The sequence below is a fragment of the Scyliorhinus canicula genome, chromosome 20 (genome assembly GCF_902713615.1).
Source record: "Scyliorhinus canicula chromosome 20, sScyCan1.1, whole genome shotgun sequence".
In the NCBI taxonomy this organism is placed as follows: domain Eukaryota; kingdom Metazoa; phylum Chordata; class Chondrichthyes; order Carcharhiniformes; family Scyliorhinidae; genus Scyliorhinus; species Scyliorhinus canicula.
In genome coordinates this window covers 72,069,832-72,088,634 of record NC_052165.1, presented here as the reverse complement: position 1 = coordinate 72,088,634, position 18,803 = coordinate 72,069,832, and the positions used below count along the sequence as shown (strand labels likewise).

Below are 18,803 nucleotides of genomic sequence, written 5' to 3'. Positions count from 1 at the left end.
TTGCCTTTTGATCTACTTAATTGGCACAGGAACAGATTTCCACAAACCCCGCAGTCTGGTTGAATAATCAAGGTTTCACCGAAGAAACTTGCTTATTGGTGAGGCACCAACTTGGACACAAATCCTAAAATGGGTTTAGTTGAGAATTGCAGTTGGCTCATCCAAGGAAACAATCTTGCCCTTCCATATCGCAACAGCAATAACTTGTGTTAATGTAGTGCTTTTTAGCTAACATCCTGATACCTTCGCGTTGAGCTGTTGTGTAAATTATTCCTTTCTTTCCCATTCCAAGCGGATATTCTCGGAAGAAAAATCTTCTTGCATCAGAGTCGCGTCTGTAATGCTCCAAGCAATTATCAAGTAGGTTGGTGAAGTTCTAGGGCAGCACGGTGGCCTAGTGGTTAGCACAACCGCCTCACGGCGCTGAGGTCCCAGGTTCGATCCCGGCTCTGGGTCACTGTCCGTGTGGAGTTTGCACATTCTCCCCGTGTCTGCGTGGGTTTCGCCCCCACAACACAAAAATGTGCAGAGTAGGTGGATTGGCCACGCTAAATTGCCCCTTAATAGAAAAAATAATTGGGTAATCTAAATTTTTAAAATAAGGTTGGTGAAGTTCTGTGATATAGAAACAGCTCCTCTTGAACTCTCATAAGTCCTTTTTTATAGATCATTTAATTTGGATTGCCGGAGCTAGCTCACACTAGTTATGCTGTTTAATTGGTATTGTACTGGTGACAGACGTCTGGACCAGCCAGAAGGTTAATTAGATTTAAAGCCAGGACCAGGCTCACAGGCATCAGGCATTGCATTGAAAGACCAGAATAGAGACGACTTAATAATGTATGGAGGGAGGGGATGTACTACTCTTAACAAGCCTGAGAATCTAGCCACATTCCTCAAACTGTTATCCCACCTTGCACTTTGAGAAGCCTTCTGAATTAATTTTCTGCTCATGTATTATTTTATAATGAATTGTACACGACTTGAGGAACAGACTATTTTTAAGCAGCTTTGTGTTAAAACGTGTCAAGGTGTCTAGCCGAACCCTGAAATATTTTTGGAATAGGCTCTGCTGTGTATCTTCTTTTTCAGCATTTTTGAACAGGAATATGAGAGTTGAGGGTGGGGGTTTCCATGGCAATGCTGGGAGCTGACTCTGGATGCACAGGAATTGTAATTTCTGAACACACGACATTGTTCTAACATCAGCAATTTGACCAGCCTGCTTTCATTGAATATACTGCACTTCTGAGGGACAGCGATTTGTTTTTAATGATAAAGTGCTGAGGTGACTGTGTGAAGTGCTGATGGAGACGAGTGTGTCCAAGAATGCAACTGATTTTGGAGAGTAGTCCATGGTGAGTCTGATGGTGGGATGGAACTTATTGATGTCATCGTGTAGTCGTTTCAGTGATTCTTCGCTGTGGGTCCAAAGGAAAAAAATGTCATCGATGTACCTACTCTCCAAAATCAGTTGCATTCTTGGACACACTCATCTCCATCAAGGACGGCCACCTCAGCACTTTGCTTTACCACAAGCCCACAGACAACCTCACGATGCTCCACTTCTCCAGCTTCCAGCCAAAGCACATTAAAGAAGCCATCCCCTATGGACAAGCCCTCCGTATACACAGGATCTGCTCAGACGAGGAGGAGTGTAACAGACACCTACAAATGCTGAAAGATGCTCTCGTATGAATGGGATATGGCGCTTGACTCATCGATCGACAATTCCAACACACCACAGCAAAAAACCGCACCGACCTCCTCAGAAGACAAACACGGGACACAACTGACAGAGTACCCTTCGTTGTCCAGTACTTTCCCGGAGCAGAGAAACTACGACATCTTCTTCGCAGCCTTCAACACATCATCGATGAAGATGAACATCTTGCCAAGATCATCCCCACACCCCCACTACTTGCCTTCAAACAACCGCGCAACCTCAAACAAACCATTGTTTGCAGCAAACTATCCAGCCTTCAGAACAGCGACCATGACACCACGCAACCCTGCCACAGCAGTCTCTGCAAGACATGCCAGATCATCGACATGGATACCACCATTACACGTGAGAACACCAGTCACCAGGTACGTGGTACATACTCGTACGACTCGGCCAACATTGTCTACCTCATACGCTGCAGGAAAGGATGTCCCGAAGTGTGGTACATTGGCGAGGCCATGGGAGGAGACACCTCTCCAGATGAGGAGGATGGGGACATGGGGGGGCAACAACTGCGACATGGGGGCTGGATATGGACGGGAGGCTGCACGACGGCACTGGTTTGGCCAGCGAGCACACGAGGCATTAATAGTCGCACGTTTCACCAAATATGGGGGTAGGGGCTCTCTGAGCAGGGTCACAGGCACCACCGTACCACCCCACCTCACCACCCAGCACCCCCACCTCCCACACCACCCGACTACCTTACCTCCCACACCACCACATGTACAGCACCCTTCAACTGCGGCACAACAGGCTGGTCTCACACGATTGCCTGTGGAAGCAGGTGTGTTCAATGCCATGATGAATGATGATGTGGAGATGCCGGCGTTGGACTGGGGTGAGCACAGTAAGAGGTCTTACAACACCAGGTTAAAGTCCAACATGTTTGTTTCAAACACTAGCTTTCGGAGCACTGCTCCTTCCTCAGGCGAATGAAGGAAGGAGGCTGAGGAAGGCGCATTGCTCCGAAAGCTAGTGTTTGAAACAAACATGTTGGACTTTAACCTGGTGTTGTAAGAATTCTTCCTACGATGAATGATGACAGCCTACTCTGAGCTGTGAACTCCAAATCATTAGCCAATGTCTGACTCATGGCCACAGCTACACCCTCCACGTGGGTGGTCCCTGTATGCGTAATGGACACTCCCATGGACATGTTGGGTAGCTGGCGGTGGGGTGCTGAGTACGGCGGGGGGAATGTTTACACCCACCTGGGCTCACCATTCCACCAACCTTTGAACATAGTGCCCATGAGTACCCTTCAGCTTCCCGTGGCCACCGGACATCGGAAAGAGGCATCTTGCATTGGTGTAACAGTGCGTTTAATTGTAATGGTAACATACAAGTGCCGTAGCCCCTATAACTATACTGTGCCCTGCACCAGTGCCAACTTAATAGGTGTCAAACCTCTTTGCCGTACGGGCCCTACCACTAGGTCGAGGTGTTTTCCCCAGATGGTTCAGCACGAGTGGAGGCGGACTGCTGAGACTCCTGCCCTGCGACTGGCTCCCCGTTGGCTGGGGCATTTCCTGGGGTGGCCCAGCCTGGATGGACCAGGCTGCTTGGCGGGCATGCTGGATGGCTTGGTGCCACCCTGTTCTGCCCCCCCAGATCCACCAGGGACGGAACGGGGGGAATCCGAAGATCCGCGATGTTCCGGGACCTCTGTTGCAGAAGTCACCGGGACGGGACCCGGAACCACCTCCTCCCTCGGGGTGCCTGGTGGCCCCAGGGCCTCGGGCTGGGGGTGCGAGCGGAGACAAGGCCCGAGGCACCCCCGACACCGGGCGCTGCCAGTCCTGGAGGCACACTGTGGTACCGACCACCGTCTGAATGTTAACAGTGATGGAGCTCCGGGAGTGGGCCATTTCTGTCTGGGACTGCGCCACCTCCCTCTGTGCTTGTGCGACGCCATCCAGCATCTGCGCATTGCCACCAATGCTCTCAGCGATGGTCTGCTCAGACTCAGCCAGGCTGCGGAGCACGGCTGAGATGTCCAGTTGGCTCTGGCACGTGGCTGCCTGTGAGAGGGCAGCCCTGTCCTGGGCCACGGATGACGCGTGCACATGACGCTCCATGCCTTGCATAACCTGACCCACGGCTGAAACCGTTGCCCCCATTGCCTCCACCGCAGACGCCACCCGTGCGGTGTCAGCCTGGGTGGCAGCCATCACCGGCACCACTCTCTGCTCCTGGACGCGTCTGCAGATGCTGGAAGTCGGCCATCATCCTGTCGTCTAGTCCCGGGGTCTCTAACTGCATCGGGTCTGTGGGTGGGACTGAAAAGTCCAGGAACCCAGGAACCGTCTGGTCGGCAGCTGGATGCTGGGCCTGGCCTGCCCTCCGACATCCGGCCCCTCGACTGCTCCTACCTCCACCTGCTGTATCGGTTCGGCTGTGTGGTGCCCAATTGCCCAACCGAGGTGAGGGTATCTGCGATGGTGGGGGTTGTGGGTGAGTGTAGTGACCGCCAAGTCTGGGTCGTCATTGGACCCAAAGTCTGGGGGTTCCTGCGTCGAGCCCGGGGCCGGTATACTTTCTGTCGCCCCCATCAGAGGGGCACTGTCCAGTCTGTCCGTCATCTGTGTCTCAGTGTCCTGGCTTGACGTCCCCTGTGCGTCACTGCCCTGACTGTCATGCGCATCAATGTCCATCGTCCCCATTTCGAGGCTGTTCGCTGGGTGTCCGTCCTCTGTTCATCACTGTCCTGAGTCTCCAGTCCTCTGTGCGTCCGTCTGCTGTGTCACAGTGACGGAGGAAGGCCTTTGTTGCTGTCTGCCCTCCCCGCCGTGGGGCCCGTCCCTGGGGGCATCTGGACCTGGCACTTGGGGGCGAGCAGCGCCAAATGGTCCGGGACAATCAACGGCAGGTCCTGCAACACACAGTGCAGCAATGTATTGTTACACACGCAGACTGGGGTGAGGGGGTGTAGTGGGGGGGGGGGGGGGGGGGCGGGAATGGGGTGAGGGTGTGTACTGGGGTGAGGGTGTGTACTGGGGGGGGATTGGTGTGAGGGTGTGTGCTGGGGGGGGGGGGGGGGGGGGGTATAGGCAGGCAGGGGACTATTACTTGCTGGTGCGCCTCCGATCTGGCAAGGGGCAACCTCCCGGTCCCCGCCTCCAGCAATGAGGTCCAGTGCCCTCTTCTCATGTGCTGTGAGGGGGTGCAGTACAGGTGAACCCCCTTCAGTTCTCGCACACTCCCTGGGGGTGGCAGCAATGCATCATGTAGTCGGTACACAGCATCCCACGTAGATGTCGCCTATATGATAGCATGGGAGCACTGGGCACCCGGCCACGGTGGCTCTCAGGGGTGTGCAGCCCATTAGGGTCAAGTGGGGGGTTTGGCACCCCTACTGGGGGGGGGTGTTACTGTCACATGTGTGGCTGGTAGGGGTTGGGTGGTGCCAATGCACGTCTCAGTGTACTCACCCTGGCTGCCCTCAACCGCTCGCGCATCTTCTTGCGGCAATGCCCGGCCGTCCGTGGAGTTTGCCCCACCGCACTTACCGCAACGCCCACCCCACACCAATTCCTCCGGACTGTGCTGGCAGGGTGCCGGTGGCCATGTCGACGGCACAGGATCGCCCTCCTATCTTCGACCGCGTCCAGCAGGGTCTCTAGGTCATGGTCACGGAACCTCGGGGCGGCACGGCGGGGGGGGGGGGGGGGGGGGGGGGGGGGGGCGTCCATCTCGCCAGTCTCGGGACTTTGCGGCACTCGCTCACATTTCAAGCGATGTGGCGCCACGTCATCGGGGCGTTGCGCGAATGGCAGCGGTATGCCGCCATGCCCCCGCGCTTCTCCCCACGCCTGTGCTGGCCACTTTTGCAGGCCAGAAGTAGTCGGCGAGTCGGGCCGTTGACGCCGTCGTAAAACGCTCTGCCGCGGGATGAGAGAATCCCTCCCGTGCTGATAGGTAATTTGGACATTCTGAATTCTCCCTCGGTGTACCCGAACCGGCGCCAGAATGTGGTGACTAGGGGCTTTTCACAGGAGCTTCATTACAGTGTTCATGTGAGCCTACTTGTGACAATAAGATTATTATTATTATTAAATGAGGGGGTGGGCACTTAATGCAGAGAAAGCTAAGAGAGATTTAATCGTGGACTCATGGAGATCTACAGCACAGAAAAGCCCATCACATCTGCGCCAGTCAGAAACAACCACCTAAGTATTCTAATCCCATTTTCTAGCACTTCACCCAAAGCCTTGTATGCCTTGGCATCGCAAGTGCAATCTAAATACTTTTAATGTTATGAGAGTCTCTGCCTCCACCACCATTTTCCGGCTGCGGGTTCCAGATTCCCATCATCCTCTGGGTGGAAAAGATTTTCCTCACATCCCCTCCAAACTCCCTGCCCCTTACCTTAAATCCATACTCCCTGGTCATTGATCCCTCCTCCAAGGGGAAAAGCTTCTTCCTGTCTACTCTATCTATGCCCCTCATTATAGTAAGAAGTCTGACAACACCAGGTTAAAGTCCAACATCTTTGTTTCAAACACTAGCTTTTGGAGCACTGCTCCTTCCTCAGGTGAATGAAGAGGTCTGTTCCAGAAACATTTATATATAGACAAACTCAAAGATGCCAGACAATGCTTAGAATGCGAGCATTTGCAGATAATTAAGCCTTTACAGATCCAGAGATAGGGGTAACCCCAGGTTAAAGAGGTGTGAATTGTATTATATACCCCTCATGATTGAGGTTTGTAACCTGGTGAAGGGTTTACACAGAGTACGTAAAGCAAAACTGTTGGTGATAGCGGGAGGGTTTGTAACTGGAGAGCACAGATTTAGGGTAAGTGAGGTGACATGAAGAAAAATATTTTTTTATGAAACAAGCCGTTAGGATCTGGAATGCAACATCTGAGAGGGTGGTGTAAGCCAACTGAATAGCAGCCTTCAAAAGGGAATTGGATAAATACTTGAAGGAGGAGATTGTTGCAGAGCTTTTGGGCAGAATGGGGGCAGCGAGACGAACTGGATTGCTCTTTAAATAGCTGCACAGATTCAATGAGCCAAACGGCTCAGTGATTCCATATCCAATAGGTTATCATCTCCTTCAACAATCAATTCTTGATCTGTATCTAGATTGTAGTCATTATAATCAGAGTAATTTGTTATATGCACAATGCTTTCTCTAGTTTCTCTCCTATCTCCACTTGTGTCTTCTCCATAAGATTCCCCTCCTGTTCCCTCAAATCTAATGCCATTAAACTGCTGATCACCCAATTTCTCCTCCAGGTCCCCATGTTAGCCAAGATTGTAAATGGTTCTTTCCCTTCAGGTGTTGTCCTTCTCGCCATTAAATCTGCCATCGGCACGCATTGCCTCAAAAAAGACAACCTTTGACCCCCATCTTCTTTCCAAACTACCAATCCACCAAACTACCAATCCACTTTCAACCTCCCTTTCCTCTCCCAAATCCTTGAATGGGTTGTCACCTCCCAAATCCACGCCCATTTTCCCAGAACTCCATGTTTGAATTTCTCCAACCAGTTTTTCGCCACTGCCACAGTAGCAAAGCGGCTCTTGTCACAGTGATCAATGACATTCTATGCAACTGGGATAATGTTAAACTTTCCCACCCATCCATCTCGGCTTGGCTGCAGTGTTTGACACGGGGACCACACCATCGTCTTCCAAAGCCTCTCCACTATCATCCAGCTGATTATAGGGGCTGGTTTAGCACAGGGCTAAATAGCTGGCTTTTAAAGCAGACTAAGGCAGGCCAGCAGCGTGGGTTCAATTCCCGTACCAGCCTCCCCGAGCAGGCGCCAGATAAAAGTGGCGATGAGGGGCTTTTCACAGTAACTTCATTTGAAGCCTACATGACAATAAGCGATTTTCATTTCATTTCCAGTTGCGTGGAACTGCACTCACCTGCTCCATTCTTATCTATATACACTACCCCATAGTTGGGTTACGGGTATAGGGTGGATACGTGGGTTTGAGTAGGGTGATCATGGCTCGGCACAACATCGAGGGCCGAAGGGCCTGTTCTGTGCTGTACTGTTCTATGTCTATTGTTGTTGCTGCTTTGTGCTGCTTCTGAGAGGCATAATGCTGTGTAAAGACAAGTTTTTTTCATGCTTTTCAATGAATAAAGAAGGATATCGATGGAAGATGGTCGAAAATCTCCCACAACTAACGGAGACTTTAATCTACTCAAAAGTCACAAACAGCAGAACGTAAAAAGGTAAGGCATCATAACATCTTTGTTGTCAATGTGTGTGTCTCTGGTTAGGCCAGTATTTAGTGCCCACCCCTAGTTACCCTTCAGAAGTGTTGCCTTCTCGAACTGCTGCAGTCTTGAGGTGTAGGTACACCCACTGTGTTGTGAGGGAGGGAGTTCCAGATTTAGCCCCAGTGACAGTGAAGGAGCAGAGATATATTTCCAAGTCAGGGTGGTGAGTGACTTGGAGGGGAACCTCCAGGTGGTGGGAATCCCAGGTATCTGCTGCTCTTGTCTTTTGAGTTGGTAGAGGTTGTGGGTTTGGAAGGTGCTGTCTGAGGAACCTTGGTGAGTTACTGCAGTGCATCTTGTAGATGGTACACGCGGCTGCCACTATGCGTCGGTGGTGGAGGGTTTGAAAGTTTGTGGAAAGGGGAGCAATCAGCAGGCTAATTTGACCTGGATAGTGCTGAGCTTCTTTAGTGTTGTTGGAGCCGCACTCATCCAGGCAAGTACCAATAGTTATATTTATACACCAATAGTTCAAAAAGGGGTGTGGTGTTGGGGTTGGGGGGGGGGGGGGGGGGGGGGGGGGGGGGGTGGATAATTAACTGTATCACTTAAAAACTTGTGTCTTACAAGATATTGTTATTACGGTAACAACCCCTCGGAATTCAGCAGTTAAGCTTTATAGTGAGTATAATTTTTTTTGAATGGTGCTGCTCAAAATGTATCCCTAAATGACATTCCTGTAGCTAAACACCCACAAAGTGATTTCTTTTTGCCTCAGGTTTTGTGTTCTAACACCAAGCAGCAGTCAGAATTCTGATAATCTAGCCGCACTTTTTTTTCTTTAAAATTTAGAGTACCCAATTCAGTTTTTTCCAATGGAAGGGGCAATTTAGAGTCGCCAATCTACCTATCCTGCACAACTCTGTGGGTTGTGGGGATGAAACCCACGTAAACACGGGGAGAATGTTCTATGTTCTATGTTCTATGAATGTGCAAACTCCACACGGACAGTGACCCAGAGCCGGGATCGAACCCAGGACCTCGGTGCCATGCGGCAGCAGTGCTAACTACTGCACCACCGTGCTGCCCTATCTAGCCACACTTGAGGAATGCGTTCAGTTGTTCCTCTTGGTGTTTGCGTGTGACTTGACTCTCCATAGATTTCAATCATGTGCCCTACTGCAACATGGAAACTGCCTTCCAAAAGAAAAACTGAAGAAAGCTTGGTTCTGTGGCACCTTCCATGACCAAGGTGCTTCACAGCTAATGTGCTTCTGACATGTAGCCGCAGTTGTAGCATGGGGAAAATCGCTTTTGCAAAAGCTACATGTTTTGATTGTAACTCGGTGTCAGCAGGGTAAGTGTGCCCATTCCTTTGAATTACCTCATTATCAAAGGGTACACTTAATGCAATCACTGGTGCAGCATTAATTGCACAAAAAAATCATATTGCATTACCCGTCAAGTTTAAAGATTTCAAGTGCATTTGACCCAACTCATTGATTTTGACATTCATGCTAAGTGCAGCTTAAAGGGATTTTTTTTTTTTTTGTTGATAAGTCATTGTTATGGTCTTGGATTTCCGAGATTTAATGTTGAATGAGCCTTGCATATGGTTGATGTCATATAAACCCTCTATAATTGGGACATCAAAGCAAAAATATGATTCTGACCATTATACGGCATGATGCTCATGTTTCACAGGAACCTTTTGATGTAAATCATCACATTGCGTCTGTCAGCTTTACCTTCCATAAAGAATTGCCAACAATGGGCTGTGTAACCTGAGTCTCCACAAAATCTGAGCAAATATATTGGCTTCCCTCTGCCAAAGTAGCACATCGTCCAACGAGGCTGTAGAAACTTTTTATCAAAGTGAAGATTTGTCATATTCAGGCTCTGCACTGCAGCTGGGAATGAGGATTTTATACATGGATCAATACATGTTTAATCAGGTCAGATCACTCACTAACTGACCCACCACCAAGAATATGTCGCGTGTGGCATTGGATTCCCGTGGCAACGCAGTTGGCAATCGGTAATCCACGAGAATGAGAATCTGCATCCCACTTATTTGATACCGAGAGATGTTTTACAACTTCGGAATGCAAGGGTTTGTTCAATCTTCCAATACATACACACTGAACTCTGTAACTCTCTCTATCAGAATGCTCTATGATGGCAGTGTACCAAGATATAGATTCCCAAAAGACTTCTGAATTTCCAGCATCCTATAAATAGATGGGATTGCTGAAGTGGAATATTATTTGGCTTTGCAAACGAAACTGTAGCTTCAAAGTATTTTATAATTCAGACGGCTATTGATTCTGATACATCCAAGGTATTTTGTACATGCCCAGTGTATAAGGATTTTGTTGTCTAGACTTGTCGTCTTTCCAATCTGTCCTCGTTGAAATACAGCTTTTCCTGTATGTAGTCTTTCTTAATTCTCCTCCTCCTTCATTCACTTTTATTGTTCTCATTCTGGACTGACCTTGGCAATTAAAAGGTTGCAGCCTCAAGTGGTAGCTTGTGTTTGTCGTAAATTGACCTCCTTTGCTGTGTTGCTGCCTGTATTGAGCTGATGATAATGGGTTGATTTAAGTCTGTTCCTTGGGTAGATGTTGAACATTAATGGTGTTGTGCTTAAATGCTACGTCTTGGTGGCCCTTAGTGTGAGGCCGTAGGTCAACAGTACTTAAAATCACCAGAAGTGAGAAGTACGCTCAGGAATGCTGATGTTCATTGCTGCAGTGTACATTCTGCTCTTCCTCCTGTGTCATGCACATGAACAAGGGAGGGTCACGTGACCAACTCCGCCATTTTGTAAGCTGTGGCCTGATCATCACTTTGATTCCAAATACCTGCCCTCCCACCGCCACCCCCCCCCCCCACCCCCTCCAAGTACCTACCTCTTTTTATTTAAAAGCATGTCCATTGTTTCTGAAACCATATGCCACTGTACCCATATTTTTGCAAACCTTTGTGTGGAACCATTTTTTTCTGAATTTACTTTTGAATCACATAACAACAGTTACAAGGCTTTATGTGAACTGTTTTTTAAATGGGTGCGATCTACCCAACTGGGAACAGAGTCCTGTAGTGCGATTAGCTGGGTTTATTCTGGCGCTATTGAACAGCCATTTAGGTAGATTTGGGGCCTCAGCAGGCAACATGTGGCCAAGGCCGCTCTCTGGAACTCCTCAGTGCAGGAGATTGCGACCCCCCAAACTCTCCCAAGCCCCAACTCTCCAATAAGGGAGGGGGGCCTCAGCCATTCCCTGCACCCACATAGGGCACACCTGTGCCAGTCCACATCATGGGAAAAATGCCAGACTGGGACCATGGAAGTGCCTCTGTCAGCACCACCTGGGCACCTTGGCAGTGCCAAGCTGGCACCCAGGTGGCAGTGCCAGGGTGCCATGTTCACAGTGACAGGGTGCCAGTCTGACAGTGCCAGGGTGCCTGGATAGCACCAGGGTGCCATCCTGCCCAGAGGGCAAGCATCTGGGGGCCTCCAATCCCCAGAGAGACCCCCACAAGTGCCGTCTGGCTTATGGAGACCAACACTGAATGGTACCCACCCAAGATCTCGGTGAGGGAGTCAGATCTCACGCCTTGGGTACATTGTGGGAATGCATATTAGAGTGAGACTAGCTGTCTCACTCTAATATGCAGATTTACCAAAAGGTGAGCCAGCCAACAATAGAAGGGGACTTTGTTGGGGTCCCTGTGGCTGCCTCTGATCTGCGTCTGGTATTGATGAGCCTTGGCACACAAAACCACCGGGGGAAATTTTGCCATGTAGGACACCTTTCCCCGAGACAGCTGTGTCAAGGTGTCAGGTTTCCTGTCTCAGAAGCAAATATCCGGGCCTAAGTTTCCTGGATTTTAACAGCGCCTTTGGGTGGGACTTACTGAGCAGCCTGCCAAGGCATCCCGCCATTGTCTGTCAGCGGGATCTTCTGGTCTCGCCATTGACAATGGGGTTTCGAGTTGAATGCCCCCTCTACCACTGTGAAACCCATGGCGAAGATGTGCCTTCAATGGGATCAGAAGATTCGGCTGCCGTGAACAGTTGGAAAATCTTGCCCGAAATTTCAAAAAGTACTCCATTCCAAAGTGCTTTGAAACATCAAGTGGACAGACACAAAATTACTGCATGTTTGTCTGTCTGTCAATGAACGTTTGAGAATCTGGCGGCTGTCGGTCTTTGACCTAAGTTGACCTCGAAAAGGTCCTTACCGTCAAGCAGCTCCTTCAAGCCCATTTCCAAGGTCATCACCAGTCCGGCCACCTCTAACTTCCTTTCTTTTAATTATCTCACTGATGCATATATCCCACCAGGGAAGATGTGGCTGCTGCCAGTACTACACCCACACAAGGCCTGAGATTAAGGAGGGACCCAGGCACAGATGGATGATGGCAGGAAGGGGGTCACCGGAGGGAGTGAGGGTGGTGTTCAGCAGCAAGGGCAGGGGTTGGCTATCAGCCCTCTTTCCTGATGCTGCGTCCCACTGGTACTGTGCCATTGAGCAAAGGACTGCACTCCCCCACTGTTACTCTCCTTCCCTAGAGTCGGTCAGCAAAGATGCCAAGGAACTTGCCATGTTCCCGGCATGTTGAGCCCCTGCCTGCCGCTTGGTGAATCCCATGGTGACAGGATGAGACCCTTAAGTGGGCATTAATCGCCAATTGGCAGCGGGGCAGCAAGGCCATCCACCAAGGATTACAGGAAGGTGGTTGGGTCCCTACCTGCCACTCTGCCACCCTGGGAAACACACCGCCTGCCACCAAACCCACCACGGGGAGAGGGCATAGGATTGCACCCACCATTTCTGGCAGTTGAGTTGTGAGCAGAATATTCCCATTACAAGGGTAGAATTCTCTGATATGAACCTTAGCTGGATTTCAATTATCTCCTATCTAAAAGCTGTTTTGTGTGTAGCCATCATATAAGACTAACCTGTAAAACTGAGCAATGAACTTGAACCTTGGTCTGGACAATTCCTGTTTGTATTGTAAATACTAATTGTGAAACCAGAGCAGTCTGAGAAAAGAATCATCATTTCAAAGTGCATGGTGATTTAATTACTCGGGTCTCTTTTTGAAGATAACATCTACAGAAGGAATGTCCCTTCTAAAAAGCCCAATATTATATTCAGGTCACTGGTCATCTGTCATGCTTTCTTGTAAATTAGTAGGAGCACATTGGGTACCTGTTGAGACTTGCAAGTGAATTTACAAAGCAAGTTTCTTCCATTTACCAACAGTACCTTGCATCTCAGGATGGAAAAGAGCCATCTTTTACTTCTGTCCATTACAATTCCTATATTACAGTACACCTCTTCAACTGATTGAGCTGCGGCAAATTTTAAATAGCTTCAGCTGGAGGCGATGTTATTGGGATTAGAATCTATAGTTTGAGCAAACGTGTTGTGTTGAAGTTCCAGCAGCCTTTGTTAACTCGTCAATCTCATTCTGGGATCTTTTGAAGGGCAGTCGGTATTTTAATTGTAGATTCTAAGCAGATGGTTCGCATTGAAGGAGTGCTTGCAGATGGTTGGCAATAATGGTGCAGCCATGGAAGTGAGGCTCGCTCTTCTGGAGAGAGTTCAGCTGCTTCACTTTGCAAATCAGTGAAGTTGTGGAGAGTTTAACCCAGGGCTATGGCTTGGTATCAGCAGTACTTGGGTTTGATAGTCCCAGACAGCCTATGAATAATCCTTGATAAAGATGTCAGCCTTGGCTCAGTATCAGCACTCTCACTTCAGAGTCAGATGATTGGAGATACAAGTCCCAGCACAAAACCAAGAATAGTACTTTAGGGCAGTCCTGAAGGAGTACTGCACTGTCTGAGGTGCCATTCTTTGGATGAGATTAACTGAGGTCTTGTCTGCCATCTTGGATGGGTGTAAAAAAATGGCCTGGGCAATAGGGTGGCATGGTGGCACATTGGTTAGCACTGCTGCCTGAGCGCCAGGGACCCAGGTTCGATTCTGACCTCGGATGACTGTGTGGGGTTTGCACGTTCTCTCCGTGTCTGCCAGGGTTTCCTCCGGGTGCACCTGTTTCCTCCCATAATCCAAAGATGCACAGGTTAGGTTGATTGGCCATGTTAAATTGCCACTTCATCTCCAAATATGTGCAGATTAGAGGTTATGGAGATAGGGCGGGGGAACAGGCTTATGTAGGGTGTTCTTTCAAAAAGATTGGTGCAGACTCATGGGTCGAATGTCCTCCTTCTGCATCAGGAAATCTATAGTTCTATTAGAAAAGCAGATGAGTTTCTCCAGTATTCTTGCCAGCATTGCTAAAATAGATTATCTGATCATTTAGCGCCGCATTATTTGTGGAAGTTTGCAAAGCAGCTATTCGCTGCTATCCTTTCTACATTAAAACAGGGACTACATTTCAAAAGGACTCCATTGATTGTGAAGCAATTTGAGATGCCGTTGGATTGAGAAAGGTCCTTTTTTTTAAAGATTTGTCAGTGAAGTCTTTCAGGTGAAATATGAACAGGCCTTGTGCCACTTCAGCGGAGTGGATTGCTCTCTATTGTTGACATGTCGTGCACTCAAAAACAAAGTGGCTGCTGGAGAACTGCTTCTGACTGTAGTAGCTGCTGCAGTATGAAGCTCGTTCGTTGCCCTTCATGGCAATCATTTTGTTCTCCTATTAACAGAGTGAGGTTAACAAGAGGTAGTGCTCATAACCTGCATGGGGTGGGCACATGAAATGGCCACACTGTTTGAACATTTTACTGAGAAGCTAAGGGTCAGCAAAGTAAGAATGGAACTACAGTGACCAGATTCCATCATGAGCCTAAAACATAAGCATTTAGCAGCTCAGTCTCCAGGTGTCATGTGTCAGAGAATACATTTCTGCTGGTGAAGCATTACGTGATGTGGAGTCACGTCAGCAGTGTTTGCATGTGCTTTAGCCAGCTTCCCATCTTTGATTGTATGAGCAAAACCTCTTAATAAACCTCATCATCGGGTTTTACAAGAATCCAGACTATGGGCACCTCCAGACCTTTTCTCTTTGCGGCAGCAAACAAATAAAACCAAGGAGAAAACTGGCGATGAGGACCGAGGCAGAAAATTTGCTGGAAGAAGAAATTTGTTGACTAAATAGTGGGGACGGCATCGGGAGCAACGGAAGACACTCCAGACCGGACTCCATCACGCATAGACGTCGGGTGAAGCACTGCCGCTGATGCTGAAGGTTTTTAAAAAAACATGTTGACTTGCAACTATGGGTAAAGAGATGGACAATAAGTGGGAACTTGCTTTGCATTGAAGTGAGTGCAGTCTGGGCTGCAGGCGTCGTGCACGTGGCAAAGCTAAACGGGCTGAAGCAAATGGGGATGTCAAAGTCTGCCGACTCTGCTAAGGGCCTCTACCGGGGAGGGGGGGTGGGGGGGGAGTCAAACTACAATCAGGCAAAACAGAAAAAAAATCTAGTTGCTCGTACCAAAGGGGATCATTTGTGCCCTACTTTACATTACAACTTGGGAGGGAGGGGACTTCCGGTGTGGCACGTAGTGGAACATGAGGTGGCTCCCCCCCCCCCCCTCCCAGAGAACATTGTTTAAGCCCTTTTCACCCAAACTTCGTAGGAAATCTGGGCTGAAATTTGTTGAGAGGAATGGATTGAGTGTGCTAAAGTGAGTGGATACAAAATAGAACATAGAACAGTACAGCACAGAACAGGCCCTTCGGCCCTCAATGTTGTGCCGAGCCATGATCACCCTACTCAAACCCACATATCCACCCTATACCCGTAACCCAACAACCCCCCCCCCCCCTTAACCTTACATTTTTATTAGGACACTACGGGCAATTTAGCATGGCCAATCCACCTAACCCGCACATCTTTGGACTGTGGGAGGAAACCGGAGCACCCGGAGGAAACCCACGCACACAGGGGGAGGACGTGCAGACTCCACACAGACAGTGACCCAGCCGGGAATCGAACCTGGGACCCTGGAGCTGTGAAGCATTTATGCTAACCACCATGCTACCCTGCTGCCCCATAATAGGGACAGAGCTAGGCAACAGAAGAAGAAAGAAGCAGCTTCAAAAGTGGACGTTTCAAGTGCCTTGGTGGAGAAGAAAATAGTGGGCGTGATTGCGGTATCAGGGGCCGCCCCAATAACTATTGAGATCCTTAGATGTGGAACTGCAGAAACAATGGAAGGCGATTGAGGCAGTGATTTCCTCGATTCGAGAGGCCCTGGCTAAGGGGGACGAGGTGGTGAAGCGGAAGGGTGTGGAGCTGTAAGAGGTAGGGGTTGCTCTGTCGAGGCAGAGTGAACAGATCATGTTTCTGGAGGTGGAGATGGCAACAGCGGTGGCCGACAACAAGAGTTTGAGGGCTAAGGTGAACGACGTGGAAACCCAGTCGAGAACACAGAATCTGAGGATGGTTGGGTTACCGGAGAGGCTGGAGGGCTAAAACACAGTTGCTCTGGAAGGTAGTGGGGGAGGGGGAAATTTCCGACCTTCCAAGCTGGATTGAGCCCACAGGTTGTTGAGGCAGAAGCCCCATGCTGGTGAAGCACTTCATGCCATTGCACATCTCCCAGGATAAAGAAAGAGTTTTACGGTGGGCAAAGGAGCAGCGGGAGTGCAGATGGGAAGGGCCACGAGGTGCGAATCTACCAAATTGTTGGAGTGGAGCTAGCCAGGAGGCGTGCAGCGTTCGATAAGGCCAAAGCGGCATTGTACCAAAATAAAGTTTGGTTTGGTGTATGGTTTATTCCCCACTCATCCGGGTGTCCGTAAAAATAGGGACGGCAACTTCGAAACACCAGAGGAAGTTCGTTTAAATAAATGGACTGGGACTGAAGTAATTGTAGAGTATTTTGTACGTGTTGAGGGAGGTTTGTTCAAAAGTGGGTGGGGATTGTTTGGTTTTTCATCTGTTTGCTTTTTATTATCAATGGTTAAAGGGGTGTTAATTAGGCTGTTTTGTAATTTTACGTGCGGAATTGTATTGTGGGGGCTGGTGAGCTCAGTGTTGTTACTGTTCGTCTTACTTTCTTTTTGAATTATTAAAGTTGGTTTTGGGTGGGGTTTGGTTTGGTGTTTAGGAATTTTGGGGTTGTGCACGTGTTGAATCCGGGGCAGCACGGTGGTGCAGTGGTTCGCACTGAGGTTTCGATTCCGACCCTGGGTCACTGTCTGTGTGGAGGTTTGCACCTTCTCCCCATGTTTGCGTGGGTTTAGCCCCACAACCGAAAGATGTGCAGGGTAGGTGGGCTAAATTGCCCCTTAATTGGGGGAGAAAAAAAATTGGGCGTTCTAAATTTATATTAAAAAAGAAAAGAAATGTTCCGCAGTAGACAGAACACCTAGACAAAAGTAGAAATGACAGAAAAAGGTTTATTCTGATTCAATTACAACACTCCTCTGCCCTCCTAAGGGTCTCCTTCCCCGACTTGCTGCTAAGCCTGGGTTTTTGTACAACTGGGGCTCTCCTTGTGAAGGGAAAAGCCCGCCCCCTTAAGGAGGGGAGTAGATGACCCCCCCCCCCCCCCCCCACCCCCCACCCGGCTGGTTATGTAGAATGTGAGAGGGTTGAGTGGTCTGGTAAAAAGATCTGGGGTGTTTGCGCTGATGTGGTGCTGTTCTGGGGTACACATCAGATAAAGTTACGGAAAGGTTGGATTGGGCAGATGTTTTCATTCGGGGTTTGATTGTAGGGCCCGGGCGGGCCAGCGATCCTGATTAATAAGAAGGTAACTTTTTAGGTGAAGATTTTGACAGATTCGATAGGGAGGTAGGTGGTGTTTAGTGGGTTGTTAGTGGGTGCATCGGTGATGCTGGTCAATGTATATGCCTCAAATTGAGACAGCACAGCATTTCTGAGTAAGTTTTTGTCTTTGATCAAGGATTTGGATTTGCACCAGCTAATCGTGGGAGGGGACTTTAATTGCATGTTGGATCTCCGACTGGATAAGTCGAGGCCTAAGGTATTGAAACCTTTTGGGACGGTAAAGGCACTGTTGGCCTTTGTGGAGCAGAGCCTTGGAGGTTTCTGCTTCCTGGGGAGAAATATTTTTTGTTCTTCTCTCGGGTGTATTCCTTTCCGATAGGTAGGTCCCTGCTGCTGCAGGGTGGTGGGTGCAGGGTAGTCGGTGATGGTGATTTCTGAGCACGCTCCCCATTATGATGCCATTGCAGTTGAGTCGGGCCCTGCTCAGCGCCCTCCGTGGAGGTTTGATACATCGCTGCTGATGGACAAGGGCTTCTGCGAGATGGTTTCCTCGGCCATTGAGGAGTATCTGTGATTTAGTAGGGGTGAGGAGATTTCACTTTCCATGTTGTGGGAAGGTGGTTGTTAGAGATTAGATCATTTCTTTTAAGGCACACAAGGGGAAGAGTGGAAGGATGTAAAGGCAGAGATTGATGAATATCATATTGCAGGAGAACCGTCAATATTTGGTCAATCAAGCAGTGGTGTTACTGGCTGGTAGGAAGAATTTATGGGGCAGTGCAGTAGCACAGTGGTTAGCGCAATTGGTTCATAACGCCAGGGTCCCAGATTCTATTTCCGGCTTGGGCCACTGTCTGTGCGGAGACGGCACGTTCTCCCCGTGTCTGCGTGGGTTTCCTCTGGGAGCTCCGGTTTCCTCCCACAGTCCAAAGATGTGCAGGTTAGGTGGATTGACCATGATAAATTGCCCTTAGTGCCCAAAAAAGTTAGGTGGGGTTACTGGATTACGGGGATAGGGTGGAGGTGTGGACTTGAGTGGGGTGCTCTTTCCAAGGGCCAGTGTTAACTCAATGGGCCAAATGCCCTCCTTCTGCACTGTTGGGTGCTTTTTCCAAGGGCCAGTGTCAACTCGATAGGCTGAATGGCCTCCTTCTGCACTGTAAA

General features: G+C 49.3%; 1 long non-coding RNA gene across 1 annotated transcript in view; it reads left to right on the top strand.

Annotated features, from left to right (window-relative positions):
* Nucleotides 1–7,860: 7,860 nt before the first annotated feature.
* Nucleotides 7,861–18,803, top strand: part of LOC119955069 — a 64,874-nt gene continuing 53,931 nt past the window's right edge. Inside the window, exon 1 of the long non-coding RNA XR_005458380.1 lies at nucleotides 7,861–7,928. This is a non-coding gene — a long non-coding RNA (uncharacterized LOC119955069). The remainder of the gene's footprint in view (nucleotides 7,929–18,803) is intronic.